The 21,988-nt window shown below is 37.9% G+C and overlaps 1 long non-coding RNA gene across 1 annotated transcript; it reads left to right on the top strand.

Moving 5' to 3' along the window:
• Positions 1-18,755: 18,755 nt before the first annotated feature.
• Positions 18,756-20,736, top strand: LOC107787805 (uncharacterized). Its single transcript, XR_001648483.2, has 3 exons — positions 18,756-19,576; positions 19,837-19,895; positions 20,542-20,736. It is a non-coding gene; the product is annotated as an uncharacterized LOC107787805 (long non-coding RNA).
• Positions 20,737-21,988: the final 1,252 nt, after the last annotated feature.

Here is a 21,988-nt window from a genome sequence, read left to right on the forward strand (position 1 = left end):
CGGCATCACCCTTCGTGCTTTTACTCTCGTTCTCACCATGCACGGCATCACCCTTCGTACTTTACACTCTTCCTCACCATGCACGGCATCACCCTTCGTGCTTTACACTCTTCCTCACCCAAGCAACATTCACAAAGCAATCCAGGTAAGGAAGTCAATAATATCAGGTATTAACAGGAAACCAATAAAGGAATATAAGGAAAACCATAATTCAATTATCAACAAGAATCAGAAAAATCAAGGACAAATGCACGACATCACCCATCGTGCTTTTACTTTCGTCCTCACCATAAGAATCAATATAAACTGCACGGCATCACCCTTCATGCTTTTACTCTCATCCTCACCATAAAATCAATATAATCGGCACAGAATTGTACATCGTGCGACACAGCATCACCCTTCGTGCTTTATCATTCTTTCATCACCATATGAATAATGTAAATGTGCACTGCATCACCCTTCGTGCTTTGTCACTCTTCCTCACCCAAGCAACAATCACAAAGCAATTTGGGCAAGGGAAAATAAAAAATATCACAATAAAACCCCGGCAAGGGAAATAATATCACGAATAATAACGTCCCAGCAAGGGAGAGATATCAAAGCAACAACATCCCAGCAAGGGATATAATATCATCAACCTCTTCTCTTTTTCACATTTACTTCACAACTCGATTCCAATTTGAACCAATGCTATATAATGTTCAACAATTCAATTCTCAACTTGAGCCAATGCTCTAAAATGTTCAACAACTCTATTCTTAACTAGAGCCAATGCTCTGCAATGTTCAACAATTCAATTCTCAACTTGAGCCAATGCTCTACAATGTTCAACAATTCAATTATCTACTTGAGCCAATGCTCTACAATGTTCAACAATTCTATTCTTAACTTGAGCCAATGCTCTGCAATGTTCAACAATTAAATTCTCAACTTGAGCCAATTCTCTACAATGTTCAACAATTCAATTCTCAACTTGAGTCAATGCTCTACAATGTTCAACAATTCAATTCTCAACTCAACAACTCTATTTTTAACTAGAGCCAATGCTCTACAATGTTCAACAATTCAATAATACTTCCACAAGTCATATTTCTCAATAAAATTATCATATAGAGCATGAACAATACGAAACAGAGTCACATTAATCAAAGTATAAGACTCACGGGCATGCTTGACACCAACGTATAGATATTCGTCACCATGCCTATACGCCGTACTCAACAAACAATACATAACAAATAGGACACAACTCCTAATCCCTCAAGCTAAGGTTAGACCAAACACTTACCTCGCTTTGCAACCAATTCAAAATTCCAACAAGCCTTTGCCTCGCGAATTCGTCTGAAGCTTCAAATCTAGTCATAATAATTCAATATACTCAATATAAATCGTATGAATTAATTCCATATGAATTTACACATTTTCCAAATTAAAAATCCGAAATTTAGCTCAAAATTGCACGTGGAGTCCACATCTCGGAATCCGACGAAACTCATAAAATCCGACAATCCATTCCGATACGAGTTCAACCATACAAAAATTATCGAATTCCGATATAAAATGGACCTTCAAATCCTAAATTTTCATTTTTGGAAAGTTTTACAAAAACTTCAATTTCTTTCATCCAAATCCAAAATAAATGATGAATATTGATATACATTTATGAAATGTAATCACTTCCGGATATAGAACACTTACCCAAGTCGAAATCGTGAAAAAACCCCTTTGGAATCGCCCAAATCCGAGCTTGAATGACCAAAAATGGAAGAATTTCGGACCCCTTCGGTTTATACACTATCCAGGGGTATTATAGCTAGTTTTACTAGTGCGGTCGCACATCTGGCCGTGCTACGGCCGCGCTCACACGCAGAAACATTTCGAATATGCGCGGTTGCGCATTTGGCCGCGTATCTGGGCGCGCATATGACACATGTCCGGTAAAATGGTCATAACTTTCTATATACACCCCCAAATGATGAACTGTTTGATTCTATGGAAACGTGACCCAAAGAGCTTTAATTTGATAGGTTGTTCATCACACAACTCGTTATATTAACGTAGATATGCTCGTCCAAAGTGAGGTATTGTGCATACTCATTTGCAAATTTTGTATATTATGTAATTTTCCAACTTGTCTTAGACTTAAAATTTTCCTTAGACCCCATATATCTTATAGTACGCCTTGTACACTTGCTATCATATATAATTGGTATTCATAATGGTAAAGACCTCTTCCACATATAAAATAATATAATTAAAACATGCCAACTTTCTTATTTCGCCAAAATGCGCCAAATTGTCATTTGGACTTTCAAATCCAAATTCGGACACACGTCTAAGTCCGAAATCACCATACGAAGCTATTGACATCATTAACATTCCATTTCGGGTTCGTTTACTCAAAAGTCAACTCTCCGGTCAACTCTTTCCATTTGAGCTTCAAATAAGATTTTTTTTTTCTTTAAATTTAACTCCGAATCTTACGAAAACCAAACTCGACCATACATGCGGTTCATGATGCATATTACGAAGCTTCTCAAGATCTTAAGCCGCTGAACAAAATGCTAATTCCTAGAACAAAAATTCGGGTCGTTACAGGGTAAAGATAGGACCGAAAATTGTTAATTGTGTTTTCATAAGGTATGCTACTTATAGTAAAGCATATCAATTTCTGGTTCATAAATTAAAAAATCCCGACATTCATAATAATACGGTTATAGAATCAGATAATGTTGAATTCTTCAAAAATATATATCCCAATAAAAAAGGAATGTGAGTCGATTGGTGAATGATCTAAACGACCTCAGGAAGAAATGAATGAAAGTACGTATAGTCAGGAGGATCCGAGATGTAGTAAACGTCAAAGAACGTCTACTTTATTTGTACTAGATTTTGTGACTTTCTTATTGAAGAATGAGCCTCGAACATTAAAAGACGCTATGTCTTCATTGAAATCATTATTTTGGAAAGAGGCATTTAGTAGTGAAATAGAATCCATATTGAATAACCATACATGAGAATTGATTGATCTTTCCCCTAGAAATAAACCATTGGGTTCTAAATGGATTTTTAAAAGGAAAATAAAATATGATGGAACTATTGATAAATATAAGGCAAGATTTATGGTCAAAGGATATATACAACGAGAAGGTCTTGACTATTTTGATACATACTCTCCAGTTACAAGAATTACGTCCATACGAATGTTAGTAGCATTACCTGCGGTATATGATCTTGAAATTCATCAAATGGACATTAAGACGACCTTCTTAAATAAAGATTTAGAGGAAGAAATCTACATGGAACAACCTAGAGAATTTGTGATTCCAAGTAAAGAAAAGAAGGTATATAGACTTGTTAAGTCACTTTACGGACTAAAACATGCATCCAAACAATGGCATGATAAATTTGACCAAACAATATTGTCAAATGGTTTTAAGATAAATAAATGTGATAAATGTGTATACATTCAAAATTTTCCAAATCACATAGTTATTGTTTGCTTATATGTGGATGATATGATGATAATGAGTATTAACATTGCCAACATAAATGCGACTAAGCGTATGCTAACTAACAAGTTTGATATAAAAGACTTGAGGGTTGCCGATTTAATTCTGGTATTAAGATCCATAAGACTCCACAAGGTATGATATTTTCGCAATTTCATTACATTAAAACAATATTTGAAAAATTCAAGCACTCAGATTTTAAAGTTGCAAACACTCCAATTGACGTGAATCTTGCACTTGCAAAGAACAAAGGCCAAAGTATATCAAAATTGGATTATACTTGTGTGTTGGGATGTTTAATGTATATCATGAATTGTACACGACCAGAATATAAGGCCACGTAAAATTTCACCTAGAACCTGGGGTTTCGTGGTGCCGAGGTAGGCTAATGCGTTTGAGGGAGCGATACAGACTTTTTAGGTTGTACAGTGTGTAAGGTAGTTGACAATTCTTTTTACAGAATACGACATTTCTATGGTGCACTATGTGACCGCAGAACCTCTTCGTGGGCCGCAGATCCACCGCAGAATGCAACATGACTTAAGACAATTTTTTGAGGTCATTATGCGATCTACTATGTGAACATATAACCATTTCACGGGCCGCACATCCGTCGTAGAACCAGCAAACTTCGGAGGAAGATTCTGCGGCGCATTATGCGACCGCATAATTGATTTGTCACAGACTGGACCAGGTCAACCTAGTTTTGAAGGATCATTTTGCGGTCCATTGTGCGAACCACATACCTGTTCTGTGGTCCACTCTGCGATGCATAATTGAGTTCGAAGGGTTCATTTTCTGATTTTATGACCCGACCTTATTTCTATAAAATGACCTTGGGGTTATTTTGGCTGATTTAATCAGATATTTTAAGAGTGAGGGGAGGAACTAGAGAGAGAGGGAAGAACTCCAACAACTACCACTTCAATACTTTGCCCAAGCCATGAGAATTCACAATGGAAGCTCACAAGGTCTTCATCTAAGAGGTAAGGTTCCATAGCCTAGTCTCCAATTTTGAGTTTGGGTAGAAGTTGGGTAATGGGGAGTGTGATTCTTGGGTGTCGGAGTTGTTATTTATGCATGCATGTACCAGTAAGGATGTTGGTGAGGTTATTGAACTAATATAGGTGAACTCTTGGTGTTGAATTGGTTGTGGGGTGAAGGAAATTTTGTAGAAGAACCTTGTAGTTAAGTTTCACACATAGTGTTTGATGAAATGCTTAAACGAGCTAAACCCATGAACCTCTTCCTAATTAAGTTTCAATTTTGTTATGTCTCTAAATAGATTGAAGTTGCTAGGATTTTCGGAATATTATAGTAATTTAAGAAAAGCTCAAGGCAAGGTATGTTGGCTAAACTTCTCTCGTAAAATCAAATTCCATGATATTCCCGTAAATTGCAATTATGATTGGCTCAAGTTCCTCTTTCTCATATTCCAAGTCCTTCCTAAAAATTTGATTATTTTAAATAAGTGTTTTGTTGAAAGATGTATATACTCAAAATGTGCGAAGGAAACTCAACATGCTTAAGACTTAAAAATGCTCAGATACATATTTATAGTCTTGGTTTCAAATGTTTTTTATTGTTGATAACCTATGATGATGCTTGAAAGTGAAGGAAGTGGTTATGAAATATAAAATGTGGCCACCGTGCCAAGAATGAAATTACACTTTTAGCCAATAGTGCCAATGAAACGAAAGGAATGCATGAAAGACTATGAAATAAATTTTATCTTTTTTATATATTGGGAGCATCATTTTTGTCATTGAGGAAGGGTAGGTTGAAATAACCTAACTCCGGAAGTACACGTTCCGGTATAGGAGTGATTGATGGGTAAATCCCCGTACTGATGTGTTGAGACTATTCCCCTTAAATAGGATGAGATTGGTGTGTTGAGATTATTGCCCTTATTTGGGATGAGGTGATTGCTAGCAGAAAGTGATTTCGACCCATACGACATTGTGGTAAGATGGCTTAGCCGATCGGGTTAAGATCGGATTCCATACCGCGCATATGGTGGTGTTATGATTGGATGTCTTTGAGTAAGTTGGCTTAGCCGATGAGGCCGTGATCGGACTCCGTGCTAAAAATACGGTGTATATAGGTACTAAAGATCTCCCAACCTAAAACATTGTTATTTACTTGAAATTTATCTTTTTCTTAACTTGACATTGCTATATTGTTTTAGGCTCTCATTAATTCCATGTTCTTTCTCATTATACTATTACTCGTTCTATCGAGAGGGTGTTTAGTCTTACATACTAGTACTATTCCATATATAATAACACTCCTTTTTCGAAGGCGCTGCATCTTTAATGGTAATGGAAATTTCAATAGAAGTAATAAATGGTAATGAAATTTTGTTATTCACGTGTCTTGTTATTGTCTAATTAATGGAAATGCGCCTTCACTTTATTCATGGGTAAGTTCGGGTAGAAGGCACTGAATAGGCTTGCTTGACCGGGGTATCTCAGTTAAGCACCGATCGCGCTCCCCGATGTCAGGGCGTGACAAGCTTGTTATTAGAGCCTAAGGTTTTAAAGTGTCCTAGGATGTCTCGGACTAGTGCCTAGTAGAGTCTTTCTTATCGGTGTGTTGTTGACCATATCTATAATTAAGAGGCTACTTGGGAATTTAGGAATGTCACCTTTCTTTGATATCTAAATCGTGCGATAGAGCTTACTGTAAGATTGTTCTTCCATTAACTCGTGCATTGTTCTAATTTTCAGTATATGGTGCCTAGGAAGAAGGCAAGAACTAGACAAGGAGCCAATGCTACCATAGGAATGGCAGTAGATTCTATACTTGATGAGGCAGGTGAGCACCCGAGGGGTGAGGATATTCCCCCAACTACTACACTGCCTGATTCTACTACTCCTGCTTTGACTGCACCAATCCCTACTTCTACTGAGGGTGCATCTATCCCACCCCCGACTGATATTCTAGTTCCACCTCTAGCCCTAGGTTTCGGTCCCAGTGTTTTTGATGGGGACCTTAAGGGAGCCATACAAATGTTGGCTTAGATAGTGGCGTCCTAGGCCCATAGATCGAACATTTCACCTACTTATTCCAGCTAGCCAGCAAGGGGATTCTGCTAGTTCCAGGGTGAACATGTTTCTTTAGTTAGATCCTCCAGTGTTCTTAGGTACTAATCCTGAGGAGGACTCCCAAAACTTCATTGATGAGATGTACAAGACTCTCTGAGTTATGCGTGCTACTGAGACAGAGACAAAGACAATGGAATCGGCCTCCTACCGCCTTAAAGAGGTGTCATATTCTTGGTTTGAGATGTGGGAGGAGTCCCATGAGGAGATGAGTCCTTCGGCGAGGTAGAGTAAGTTTGCTGACGCCTTCATTAATCATTTATTGCCTGCCGAGACTAAGGCAGCCCGTGCTGCTGAGTTTGAGATCTTGAAACAAGGTAGCCTGAGTATGTGAGAGTACTATATGAGATTCACACATATGTCTAAGTATGTTATTTACGTGTTTCCCACTATGAAGGTTAGAGTGCACCAGTTTGTGCAGGGCCTCAGCCCCTTGGTTATTAATGAGGCCTCTACAGCTGCCTTGCATTCTTATATAAACTATGGGAAGATGTTGGCATTTGCTCAAGCCACATAGACCTGCAAATTGAAGAATATAATGGAGCGAGATGGTAGCAATAAGGCCCGATCCACGAGCAACTTTTGTGGTTCTTTCGGTGGTGGTGGTGGTAGGTCAATATTCAGGGGAGGGTCATCAGGTCCATCCCAGTCCTTTTCTCAGTATTCAGTCAGTGCACAACCACTAAGGTCCGGTCAGTAGCAGTAGAGTCGTTTCAGGCCCAGTTAGGGAAACAAGGGATCCTACCAACAAGGTCGGCCTGGTGGAAGATTTCAGCAGCAGTGGAGGTCCCCATGCCCTAGGTATGGGAAGATGCACTTAGGGTCCTGTTTCATTGACCTACCCATATGTATGAGGGGTCTAATTCAGAGGGATTGTCGTTTGTCCCACTAGAGCGTCGGTAGGGGAACGACATAGCTAGCCAGTTCTACTGCTACTTCATTTGCAACACCTCCTCCAGCTCGAGGCACTCTAGACACCCGCAGGGCGTGGTGCAGCTAGGGGTGGTGCATAGAGTTTGGGAGGACCCAACTGTTTTTATGCTATGAGGGGTCGTCAGAGTTTACTGCTTCTCCAGATATTGTCACAGGTATATTGACTGTCCAATCTCATGATGTATATGCTCTTATTGATCCAGTTCCACTTTGTCCTATGTCACTCCTTATGTTGCTATGGAATTTAGGATAGAACCGGAACAACTCCATGAGCCTTCTCTGTATCTACCCTGATTGGTGAGTTTATTGTGGCTACGTGGGTTTATAGGGATTGTGTTGTCACGGTGCATGGTCGGGACACCATGACCGATCTTATTGAATTAGGGATGGTTGATTTTTATGTAATAATGGGGATAGACTGGCTTTATTCATGTTTTGCCAAGCTTGATTGCCGAACTAGAACCGTTAGGTTTGAATTTCCAAATGAGCAAGTTATTGAGTGGAGGAGGGATGATGTAGTGCCGAAAGGTAGGTTTATTTCTTACCTTAAGGCCACGAAGTTGATCAACAAGGGGTGCATTTACCATTTGGTCTGGGTTACAGATACCAATGCTGAGTGCCACGACCCCAAATACCCCGGTCGTGATGGCGTCTATCACAATACTAGGCAAGCCAACCCAAAGTAACCACAATAAATTCCTTTTAATAAACCATTTTTCTAACACTGATTAAGTTTCAAATTTTCATAAGAAATATCTAAACCACTGAAATGTGTAGAAAGACAGTACAACAACAAACCAACACAGCCCAACAAATCCGGTGTGACAAGTCTAGAGCCTCTAAATACAACCATTCCGACTGGCTAATACATAATAAGCCCTAAAAATGTAGAAAACAAAGATAGGAAGGAGGAAAGCAGGGCTGCAGACGCCATGCAGCTACCTTGTAGTCTCCGATAAGCTCCGATAATGTTGGGACCCTCACTCTACCTCTCGGGCACCTGGATCTGCACACAAGGTGCATAGAGTAATGTGAGTATGCCAACTCAGTAAGTAACTAAAGTAAATAAGGTCTGAGTGCAGTGACGAGCGGTTAAAAATCATATATAAGAGTATACAATAGAATATCAAGTCAAACTCAACAGTTTAAAAGCCAGTTACTTCGTATAAACTTCAGTTTCGATTGAAATACTTTGAAATCATTTACTTAGCAGTTTTCAACAGAGGCTCATTATAAAAAAAGAGTGAAAATCAACAAAAGTATCATAAATGGGCCCCTCGAGCAAGGTATCACTCATAAATACAGCCTCTCGGTCACTCGTGACTCAACTCTCATCACACAGTACTCACACTCAGTACTCAAGCTAAATAATATCCCATAATAGTAATAATCATAATAACCACTGTGGCGTGCAACCCGATCCATAGTTTATAGTCGACTACGCTCACTGGGGGTGTACAGATTCCGGAGGGGCTCCTACAACCCAAACGTCATATCACTGCGGCGCACAGTACGATCCAATATATATATCGCTGCGACGTGCAACCCGATCCATAATATATACATATAATATTGCTGCGGCGTGCGGCCCTATCTGTAATATATATATATAATCCTCACCATTAGGTCCTCAACCTCTCTCAATCATTAACCTCACAGCCCCTCGGACATAATAGTGAAAATCAGGGAAACTCAACCCAAACAGTTTTCATATTTTAAGAAATAGAGTGGTAAAAATCAGGTATAAATAATAAACAGGTAAAACATGACTGAGGATATGCTTTCAAACAAATAGAGTAAGGAAAATAGTAAAAATGCCCCTAAGGGTCTCAACAGGTTGGCACAAGGCCCCAAACATGGCATACAACCCATAATACAATATCAATCTCTAAAATACGTGATATCATAAGATTTCAAATCAAATACACGGCTTAATAGTCTCTATGGGATGGACCAAGTCACAATCCCTACCGGTGCACGCCCACACGCTCGTCACCTAGCATGTGCGTCACCTCATTTATCAAAACAATATGAAATACCGAAATTTTATACCCTCAGTTCCAGATTTACAATGGTTACTTACCTCAAACCGGATGAAATACTACTCCGCGACACCTTTTCCTCTCACCTTGGCCTTAACTCGCACCGAATCTACCCAAAATCAGAATCTTAACATTACAATATGCTAAGGGAACGAAGCCCATGCGAAAATAATCAAATTATACCAAAAATCCCAAAATTGATCCAAACCCGACCCCCGGACCCACGTCTCGAAATTCCATAAAAATCACATCAATAGAATGCTTATCCTCCCACGTGTCTATTCATAACAAAAGCATCGAAATCGGACCTCAAATGGCCCCTTAAATCCCCACTCAAAGCTCTCCAATATCAAGCCCTAATCTCTCAATTTTCTTCCTTAATTTCCACTAATACCATGATTAAATAATGGAAAAATGATCATAAACTCAAGTAACGAAGCTTAGGTAGCTTACCCAACCGATATTCTTCGATTTCCCCTTGAAATCCACTGCCATAGCTCACTTTCCGTCTTAAAAAATGGAGAACTTAGCAAAAATTCGCGAAGGAAAACTTATATACTTTATGACCCAGGTATTTCGCACCTTCGGTCCCTTTTTTCGCTTCTGCGCTACCGCTTTTGCGGTCAATCTACCGCTTCTGCGGTTTTCACTTAAATCCCTGAAACCGCAACTGCGACCTTTCTTCCGCATCTGCGGTCACGCAGATGCGTCCAGATGCCTGCTTTTGCGGCTCCCCCTGACTCACCCCTTGGCCGCTTTTGCGGCCTGCTTCCGCATCTGTGGGAGTCGCACTTGCAGCCTCCCAACCGCAAATGCGGTTATGACAGCAACCATTAAACTTTAGCTGCCAAACTCAACTCCAAAACCTCCTATCAACCATCCGAAATCACCCCGAGGCCCCCAGAACCTCAACCAAGAGCACAAACTAGTCATATACTAATATCCAAACTTATACAAATCTTCAAAACACCTCAAACAACATCGAATCAACCAAATCACATCGGATTCAAGCCTAAGGTTCCAAAATCTTCCGAATTATGCTTTTGATCAAAAAGTCTAACAAACCATGTCCGAATGACCTAAACTTTTGCGCACACATCCCAAATGACACAACGGACCTACTATGACTCTCGGAATTCCATTCCGACCCCTATATCAAAATCTCACCTATCAATCGGAAGACGTTAAAATTTTATTTTCGCCAATTCAAGCTTAAATCTACTACAGACCTCCAAAACACATTCCGATCACACTCCTAAGTCCCAAATAATCTCCCGAAGCTATTCGAACTATCAGAATTCACATCCGAGCCCTTTTTTATATAAGTCAATATCCGGTTGACTTTTCCAACTTAAGCTTACTCAAAAAAGACTAAGTGTCTCAAACCTTACCAAAACCATTCCGGATTTGACCCTACCAACCTGATACCACATAACACGGATAAACAAAGCATAAAGAGGTAGAAATAGGGGAAACAAAGCGGTAACACATGAAACGACCGGCCGGGTCGTTACACTGAGGCACCTATACTTGAGTCCGTGCCAGTGGTGAATGAATGTTTGGAGGTCTTTCCTGATGAGATCCCTGGGATCGCACCAGACAGGGAGATTGATTTTGGTATCGATATAATGCCAGGCACACAACCTATATCTATTCCACCCTGCAGAATATCACCGGCATCATTGAAGGAACTAAAGGAATAATTGAAGGATTTAATAGATAAGGGTTTCATCTAACCGAGTTTGTTGCCTTGGGGTGCACCGGTTCTCTTTGTAAGGAAGAAAGATGGGTCACTGAGAATGTGTATTGACTATCGACATCCCAACAAGGTCACAATCAAGAATAAGTACCCACTGCCAAGGATAGATGACTTTTTGACCAATTTCAGGGTGCTAGGTACTTCTCCAAAATTGATTTACGATCTGGGTATCACCAGTTAATGATCAGGGACTGGGATATTCCGAAAACAACTTTCAGGACCCGGTATAGATACTTGGATTTTCTGGTGATGTCTTTTGGGATAACAAATGCCCCTACATCTTTCATGGATCTTATGAATCAAGTTTTCAAGCCTTTCCTTGACTCCTTTGTGATAGTGTTCATTGATGATATTCTTGTATATTCACAAAGTCGAGAGGACCGTGCCAATCATCTCAAGGCAGTTCTGCAGACTCTATATCAGTACAAGTTGTATGTGAAATTTTCAAAGTGCAAATTTTGGCTTGAATCTATCGCATTCTTGGGTCATGTCATCTCTAGTTAAGGAATCAGAGTTGATCTCAAAATATCGCAGCTGTGAAGAATTGGCCAAGACCTACAACCCCAACAAAGATTCGTAGTTTCTTGGGCTTAGCATGGTATTACAGGAGGTTCGTGGAGAGGTTCTCTACTCTTGTCTCTCCATTGACTAAACTAACACAGAAGGCAGTTAAATTCCAGTGGTCATATGCTTGTGAAAAGAGTTTCCAAGAGTTGAAATAAAGATTGACTACGGCACCGGTGTTGACCTTATCAGAGGGTACAAATGGGTTTGTGGTATATTGTGATACTTCAAGGATCGGACTTGGGTGTGTATTGATGCAACATGACAAGGTAATCGCTTATGCTTTTAGGCAACTCAGAAATTATGAGAAGAACTATCCAATACATGACTTAGAGCTTGCGGCGGTGGTAATTGCATTGAAGATTTGGCATCATTGTTTGTATGAGGTCCATGAGGATATATTCACGGACAATAAAAGACTTCAATATATTTTCAAGTAGAAGGAATCAAATCTGAGGCAGAGAAGATGGCTTGAGTTACTCAAAGACTACGACATCGATATTCTATATCATCCAAGCAAGGCTAATATTGTGACGAATGCTCTTAGCCGGAAATCCATGGGTAGTTTGGCTCATTTGGGGGCATATCAAAGGCCGTTGGCCAAGGAAGTTCATCGGTTGTCTAGTTTGGGAGTTCGTCTTGCGGACTCTAGTGAAGGAGGGGTGATCGTGCAAAATAGGGTTAAACCATCGTTTGTTGTGGAGGTCAAGGAGAAGCAATACGACGATCTATTGTTGGTGCAGTTGAAGGAACACTACCAGAAAATAAGCCTATTGGAATGGATGCTTTAGCAATGGTGACATAACCATTGCAATAGATAATCTACTGCAACGATTGTTACCGTTGCATAAGACATTCCTCCCTATTGAAACAATTCTAAGAGTAAACCGTTGCATTAGTATAATAACCATTGCCAAAGATAAATCTACGGCAACGGTTACTTTAACCGTTCTATTAGATTCATCTACATCAACGGTTATGTGAAATATTAAGCTATTGCAACGGTTTCACTTTTCCACTTCTAATTTTACTATACTGGATTTTACCTTTTTCTTTTATCCAGCCCTAGATCTTTTTTTATTCCTCCAACTTGCCTCTTAAACATCAGAACATATCCAGCCCCTTCTCTTAGCTTCGAACCCTAACCTCTTGCGCCAGTCAATCCGGCAAGGCTTTCTGTCATGACTCCGGCAAAATCGATCATATTTCTTTTCCAGTACACATCCCAACTCACGCACAACCTAGGGTAATTAATTTAATAGTAGCGACAAAGAGTCACCATCTTGCTCTTTTATAATCTTAACAACTGATGTGAGACACCACAAAGTTTCATGTGCTTGGGTAAGCTAGCTTTTTTATAATTTTTTTCCTCTAAAACTTTATTTGTAAATGGATGAATAAAATCATTTGGTTAATACCTAATTTGGTACCCTAAATGTGTTTGTGAAAAAAGAGTTGGTGGTTTTCGTGTAAGTCAATTGATTTGGGTTTCACAAGATGTACTCCAAGTGAAACCATATACTTTATTGGTGAATTTGTGTGCTTGATTACTTTTCACTCTTACTTAATTATTGGCACTACCTAGGCCTGAAATGTTTGTGGCATGTTGAATTAGATTTTTCAGAATTTTCAAGGGAAATCAGTGCTAGATATGTTTTAAATAGTATTGCAATTTATGTGCTCAGAAGGTATTTGAAAATATTTTACAATGAACGCCTTTGAGTCCAAACAAATAAAGTTGCAATTGACTGGAAAGCCTAATTGCATATCAACAAGATCTTTTTGTTTAGTCATACGTAAGGCCAAAACATAAAACTAAGATTTTTGGAACTGAAAGATTCTACTTTAATAATAATGTTTGTGCAAACTTATTATAGTGCTTAACATTTTAATATTAACTTCCAAATATCTTACTGGTACTAGCTTTTAAAAGAAACCACTTAATATATTTAGTTACTATTTGAACAATGTTACTTTATTTATCATCTTGATTAAGCAATTTTATAGATGGTGTGAGAATATTTAAGAGATATGTCTTGTATACTTTTATAATAGTATTTTTGTGGCATAAGCAGTTACTTACTTTTTGTGGGTGTATGTCAAATAAGATGTGGTTTGCATTGGACAATAAGATGTTACTATTTGCTTCCTTAAAATGAATAATATTTTTATTATGTATAAGAAAATAGTTCCTTGAGTTTTGATTGAATTACGCTTGACTTCTCTCATTTGTATAAAATTTGAAAGAGATAAATATTCATGCACTATTAAAAACAAGCATCAACCAATTAATTAATCTTGTAGATTTCAAAGCTTACTATGATAGTACGGGTCAGCTAGTAAGTTTTAGTTTTCTTCACTTTTTTCTATCTGTGGTATCACAACTTATATTGCTTTCTTTAGTTATCTCTATGTGTCACTATTAGTGTGACGACCCAAAGGGTCATCACCGGTTTTTTCCCTTTTTCCATGCTTCCGAGGCCTTGAAAATCTCACCTTTAGTTGCCTCGATTTGCGTGCACAGTCCGGGTGCGTAGCCGGAAAAGCTTATGTGTTAAATTTTGTGAAATTTGATAAATTGTGGCTTTAAAATGGTTAAAGTTGACTTTGGTCAATATTTTGGGTAAACGGACCTGGACCCATAATTTGACAGTCCCGGAGGGTCTGTAGAAATATATGAGACTCGGACGTATGCCCGGAATTGAAATCCGAGGTCCCGAGCCCGAGAAATGAATTTGTAGAAGAAATTATTTTTCTGAAATTTATTTGGAAATTTGAAATGAAAATGGATTAGAAAGCGTTGGTATCGGGCCCGTATTTTAGTTCTGGTGCCCGGTACAGGTCTTATATGTAGTTTAAGCGCTTCCTGTGAAATTTGGTTGAAATCGGACGTCATTTGACGTGTTTCGGACCTAAAACTCTAAGTTTGAAAGTTTATGAAGTTTGATAAAAAATGATGATTTTGAGGCTCGATTCATTGATTTTGATGTTATTTTGGCGATTTGGTCGCTCGAGTAAGTTCGTAGGATGTTATTGAGTTAGTGTGTGTGTTTGGTTAGGAGCCCCGAGGGCTCGAGAGTGATTCGGAGGCGGTTCAGGGTGTTTTTGGCCTTAGGAAGTGTTGCAGAATTTCTGCAGTCAGTGCCCAGTCATTTTCTTCTATGCGATCGCATAGGTATGTCTGCGATCGCGTAGAGTTATTTTGGAGTCGCCCAGTTTTGTTCTATGCGATCGCGTTATAGGCCATGCGATCGCGTACCTCTGCAAACTCATTCTATGCGATCGCACACTCCCTTCTGCGATCGCAATTTACAAAAGGCCCAGCCCCGCTTTGAGCCTCTATGCGATCGCACTCGTCATCCCGCGATCGCAGTGACCAACCTACCTTCCCCTATGAAATCGCATTCCCTTTCCAGCGATCGCATAGGGCAATTCCGCCCAGTTATTTTAAAAGTCCAAAACAGACCCATTATGGGAGTTCTACCATTTGTCATAAAACTTGTCATCTCCAAGCTTTAGGGGCGATTATTTTGAAGCTCTTCTTCATCAAAGTCTTTTGGGTAAGTAATTTCCCACCTATTTCCTTCACTCTTCTTCATTTATTACTGAAATTCTAAACCTAAATCATGAAATCAAAGTAGAAATTAGGGGTTTTGGGTAGAGTTAGGTTTTTGGGAATTTTGAGTCATTCAACCTCAATTTGGGGTCGGATTTTAAAATAAATTATATATTTGAACTCGTGGGGTTATGGGTAATCGGGTTTTGGTCCGAGCCTCGTGTTTGGACCATGTGGGCCCGAGGTCAAATTTTGGTATTTTTGGAAGAATGCTAGGAACTTCATATCTAAGCTATGTGATTTTGTTATCGAGTCCTTATTGATATTATTGAATTAATTATGCCTAGATATCGTTGTTCCGAAGTCGGATTATAAAAGAAAGACGGTATTTGAGGGTTGATTGCTATTCTTTGGACCGAGGTAAGTGTTTGTTCTAACTTTGGCTTGAGGGAATAGGATTAGAGTGTTGTTTGCTATTTGCTAATTGTTGAGTACGGTGTATAGGCATGGTGACGAGTATCTATACACCGGAGTCTAGCATGACCGTGAGTCTTATTTGTGTTTATTCGGATTTTGTGATACCTCTTCCTTGTTAAATTGATAAATTTCATATAATGTGAAGAGTTTGAGGAAGAATTATGATTTGTATATTCTTGGAGCATTGGCTCGAGTATATCATAAAGCGTGAAAGTATATGAAATGATTGAACTCCTTTGGAGTGTTGGCTCAGGTGGTAAAGTGAAATAAGAGGTAAAAGTTAAAGAAAGAGAAAGAATTATTGAATTGCTCCCTTGCTGGGATGCTTGTTGCTTTGTTGACTATCTCCCTTGCCGGGATGCTAAGATTATTGATATTGTTCCCTTGCCAGGTTTTTAACTACTTAATTGTGCTCCCTTGCCGGGAGTTCGTTGTTTATTTGTATTCCATTGTCGGGATTTATATCATTATTTGTCTACTCCCTTGCCCCTTGTTTGTGATTGTTTCTTGGGTGAGGAAGAGTGATAAAGCACGGAGGGTGATGCCGTGCATTGTTTGCTATTGTGAGGAAAGAGTGTAAAGCACGAAGGGTGATGCCGTGCCGCACGATGTACCATTCCGTGCCGATTTTATTGATTATATGGTGAGGAAAGAGAGTAAAAACACTAAGGGTGATGCTGTGCATATTTCATTTATATGATTGCTTTGGTGAGGACGAGAGCGTAAAACACGAAGGGTGATGCCGTGTATTTGTTGCTTTCTGATTCTTTGTTGATATCCGAGTTATGTTGTTTCTTTCATTACTTGTTCTTATTTGATTTACTTCGAGGTTATAGATTTCCTTACCCTATTTGCCTTGTGATTGTTGTTTGGGTGAGGAAGAGCGTAAAGCACGAAGGGTGATGCCGTGTATTGTTTTGGTGAGGACGAGAGTAAAAGCACGAAGGGTGATGCCGTACAAATTGTTGATTTTTGATTCTTGTTGACATTCTGGCTTTGTTACTTCTTTCTGTTATTGAGGATTTCTATTTGAAACTGTTAGCTCCCCATAGCATGCTCCCCCTTCTTAGCGATTTAAATTCTGTATATTTCCTTTTATTGTATATATCTACACAGGTTGTTTTTGGTAGGTCCTGCCTAGCCTCGTCACTACTTCGTCGGGGTTAGGCCAGACACTTACTAGGACATGGGGTCGGTTGTGCTAATGCTACACTCTGTGCATCTTTTTGAACAGATCCAGGAGCAGCTTTTGGACCTCGGCAGTAGGATTTGATCGGGAGCTGACTTCAGTTCAGAGACACCGAGGTAGCCTTGCTGACGTCCGCAGGCCCAGAGTCTCTCTCTCTCTTTATTCATTTTGTTATCTTTTGTACCAAAACAAATAGTTTATAATTTTCTTTCAGACGATTGTATTTAGTAAATCTTAGAAGTTCGTGAGCATTGTGACACCAATCTTGGATAGAGGATTATGTTAAACTTTCCGCATTTCTATTCAGTTTTTATATAAGTTAAGACTTCTGCTTGAAATTTTTTATTATGTTGCCTTTATTACATGTTGATAATTATGGAAAAGAATATGTATTAAATGGAAGGTAATTTAAGTTGGCTTGCCTAGCTCCTATTAGTAGGCGCCATCACGACCCGAGGGTTGGAAATCCAGGTCGTGTCAATTAGTGACTTTGATCTATTGCTTTGTCCATTTCACTTATTAGTTAGTTCTAAATTAATTTTCTGCTAAAGCGTTTTGCTTTAGTTTATGAGCTCTTTGAAGAAATATATCAACTGGATTGTTTGTGAATCTTCATGACACTAATAGATATTGTTACACCTGATTTTATTTTCTAAAAAAATTTAATATCATAAAGATCAAACTTTTACATGAGTTACTAGAAAGAATTGTAATAAATGTATAAAGTATTTGACAACTCAAATATGTTGGACTTTACGTCTTACTAGTGCTTATGAGATGTTGTCTATGGCTTTATACATACGAAGGTCTAAGTTAGGGATTATATTTTTTTTATCGGTACATTTAAATATTTATTTTTCTTCCATTGTTAGAGCTATAATGAGCCTTTAGATACTGCATTCCTGCTAGTGTTTAGTTTTAGGTGAAGAAATATATTTCTATCAAGTTCTTAGTTTCATACGAAAGATAAAGTTTGCAGTGATAGCACGCCCAACTCAATTAGAGGTTTTGTTGTTATAAGGTTCATGTGCTTATTTGTTAAGTGTATTTCTTCTGATTTTGTTCGTCAGATGTTAGGAATTGCTTCAATCATATAAATGAAAAAAAGAATCCTACCAATCCTATTTGAGGTAAATCCGTCAATTTCTTTCAATTTGATATTGTTGCTTAATATTTAATGATTTCTCGTAGATTTTTTCTGTATCCTATTTGATTGGCTATTAATAAGTGAAAGTTTGTTTGATTTGACTTTCATCAATACTTATCCTTAAAAGTCAATTTTGCTGCCCTTCTTTACATCATTGCAACAAAGAGCTTTGTTTGCTCCCCAACTTGATGGTATAAGATATTAGAATTTCTTTTAGTTTAATAATACATTTATGGCATATCATATAGTTTCCTGCTCGAAACCGTGTATCTATATGTACGCTTAAGTTGGATTTATTCATGAGGCATATTTGGGGTCTTTGTTATTTGATTGTAGTGCTTGAGTACAATAATACAAGACAAATAATATGAAGTTTTGTTAGTTATTAAACAATTTTGACTGCAATCCTGATATTTCATAATATTTATAAGCAAATCAAATAATAGCTTCTTGGTCTTGGGATCAAGCATAGCCCACCATGTAGAAATATTAAGTGTTCACCATTTGCTATCCCTATTTATAAGAGGCTCAACTTTAATTATTGGGCTATCATTGTGCTTGGGGGTTGAGAAATATATAGCTCTAGCTTTAAATTATTAGTTTTTCAATAATTTACTAGAATCCTGTTTAGATATCGTTAAGGGTTCATAGATAAATCATTAGTTTGTTCATATATGTAGTTTTCTTACCAAGGGCTCTTTGTTCATATACGTTGAAGCACGGGTTCTTCTGAACCCACGACCCTATTGTTGGATCTGTCACTAGTGTTTGTGTGTATTTATTTAAGTATTTTCTTTTGATATTTTAGATAACCAATTAGCTGAGATTTACTACATTGATTTGTTCCCTTTTATCCTTGTAGTAGATGACACTCAAAGGATCAGTATGCTGTTTTGATAAAAGGAGTAACAGATTATAATGATTCTATTAAACCTACGCTCAATGGTTGTAGCAATTAAAAGAAGGTTCTTTTTTATGATACTTGATTTGTAAAAGAAAAAAGAAGATGCGCATTTTTTTTCCATATTTGGTTGATAAAGTTTCTATAGATATTATTCATCCATTTCATTTTATATATTGAGCTACTAGATAGTCTCCTATCATTAGATTGATCAATCAAGAATTGTTTTTTATTATTCTTATATCACGTTCAAGCTTTCTTATTTCAGGGAAGTGTGTAGTTGCAAAAATACAATAGTAGGTCCAAAATGTTGGCTTTACTAGCTTTTGGTGCCACGATCCTTTATCAATACTTGCACCACTTTCCAAAGGGATGTTGACTCCGAGAAGGCAAGTCTTGATCTTATCATTCATGGCAGAATCTTTCTTGTTAAATATCATTGAAAGAATTTTGGCAAAAGTTTCTTTAATAGCTGTATATGAGATCAGTCTAGCTAGGAATGTTAAGATAGAGCTAAAAAAACTCCAAAGCACTTTATCATCCATCAAACCCCTCTGGTGTTAGCATTGAAACAGGTTGAAGTAGCATTTGACTTTCGTTAAACCCCTTGTAATCTAGCCTCACCAACTCATTGACTTTTCATGTTCAGGCACAATAATCTCTTATTATCGAAGTTCATTTCTCATGCTGGCTAATCCTTGATATATCGTAAGTTGTCTCATCAGTTTGGTGTTTTATGTTTGTTGCTTATGTATTACCTTGTTCTATTTATGTTTTATATCATTTAGCTCTTCTTATTACTTAGGCTTGGCTTTTTAGTGGCTTGATGTTGTATGGGTCTCTTTTGTTATGTAGATCTTCTATGCATATCTCAAACTTGAAATTTCTGTCAATTTGAATAGCTATAACTATAAATATTTTTTAGATAACAATCAAGTTTGTTTCACTTATTGTAGTTAGCATCTTCGTCGAATATTCTATTGCATAGTTGCTTAAATAGCTAGATTTGAAATATTTAAAAATAAACTTACTTTGACAAATTATAATCCTAACTTATGAATTTGATTCTAGCAAGCTGTTTGAGGGATTTCACCTGCGTGTTGTTCATTATAGTATTTCTCAAGTTTAGTTTATTTTCTTATGGTATTTCTCACAAGCATGGTTGAGTTACTTTTAATGTCTAAACTAACAATTAGTTGTTAATGTCAACTTTAGCTTTGGGTCTTCTCTTGAAAAGCAACCAAATCTGCACTTCGTATCACCTTTCATGAGCTTCAAATTTGCTAGGTAACTGATGATGGTATTTCCAACTAGGACTTGAATGTTAAAATTTTTTATTTATCATCTTTTGTAGATGGAGTAAATGAATAAAGGGTAGATGAAACCAGCGAAGACTTTACATAAGAGTATTGGTTGATTGTTGCTGAAATTTCAAATGTTTTAGGAATCTTTTATTTTCATATATATTATACAAAGTTATGTGCTAAATCTTGAATCGGAGAACAATATTGTATATTTTGATTTAATGGTATTATAATTTTGATATTTTGGATCATTATTTGTTTATGAATAATTCTCTTTAGAGATTTATAATAATTATCTTGTATGACGCTTTATTATATAATATCACAAGTATTTTTAGCCAAATAAAAGGGTGTATTGTTTGCAATAGGTTCCATGAACCGTTGCAATAGCATTTTAACTGTTGCTACAGCCTAATAAAACCGTTGCAATAGAAACAAAACTGTTACTATAGCATCCTAAAACCGTTGCAATAGCCATACTAACTGTTGTATCAAATGCTATTTCAACGGTTAATAACCGTCCCATTTGGCTAAAATAAGCATTACAATAGATAAGTGGAAAATCGTTACAATAGACCTATCTAATGCAACAATTGTGTGACCGTTGCAAATAACCGTTGCAGTAGTTCTATTGGCACAAGAGCGGATGTGACGGTCACTGTATCGTTGCAATAGATTAATGGAAACGGTTTCCTTATCTATTGGAACGGTTTTGGGACCGTTGCCATAGCCCTAATTTCTGGTACCTGAGGGAATTCTAAATATAAGACCACGGCTTTTTCTCTTGGCACGGGTGATGGTACACTAAGGTACCAAGGGCGATTATGTATTCCAAACGTAAATGGTCTCCGGGAAAGAATCATGACTGAGGCTCACAATTCCAAGTATTTAGTGCACCCAGGCTCCACAAAGATGTATCATGATCTTAAGGAGATCTACTGGTAGAATGATATGAAGAGGAATGTAGCGGACTTTGTGGCAAGATTTCAAAATTGTCACTAAATGAAGGCCGAACATCAAAGGCCCGATTGGCTGGCACATAACATAGAACTTCCAATGTGGAGGTGGGAGATGATCAATAGGGAATTTGTGGTAGGACTACCTCGCACTCCTCGCAAGTTTGACTCAATTTGGGTGATTGTGGATTGACTCACGAAATCAACACACTTCTTACATGTTAAGGCTACCGAAACAACATAACAATATGCTTAGTTGTATATAAGGGAAATATTCAGGTTGCATGGCACTCCAGTTTCTATCATCTCTAATCGGGGGCACAGTTCACAGCTAATTTTTGGAAGAAATTTCAGCAAGGTATGGGTACTCAGGTGAATCTTCGTACAACCTTCCATCAACAGATCGACGGGCAGGCAGAGCGGACTATTCATACGTTTGAGGATATGTTGCACGCTTATGTTCTTGACTTCAAGGGTAGTTGAGACGATCATTGCCACTCATAGAATTTGCCTACAACAACAGTTATCATGTTATCATTAA

This window comes from Nicotiana tabacum, chromosome 18 (assembly GCF_000715075.1).
Source record: "Nicotiana tabacum cultivar K326 chromosome 18, ASM71507v2, whole genome shotgun sequence".
Classification (NCBI taxonomy): Eukaryota; Viridiplantae; Streptophyta; class Magnoliopsida; order Solanales; family Solanaceae; genus Nicotiana; species Nicotiana tabacum.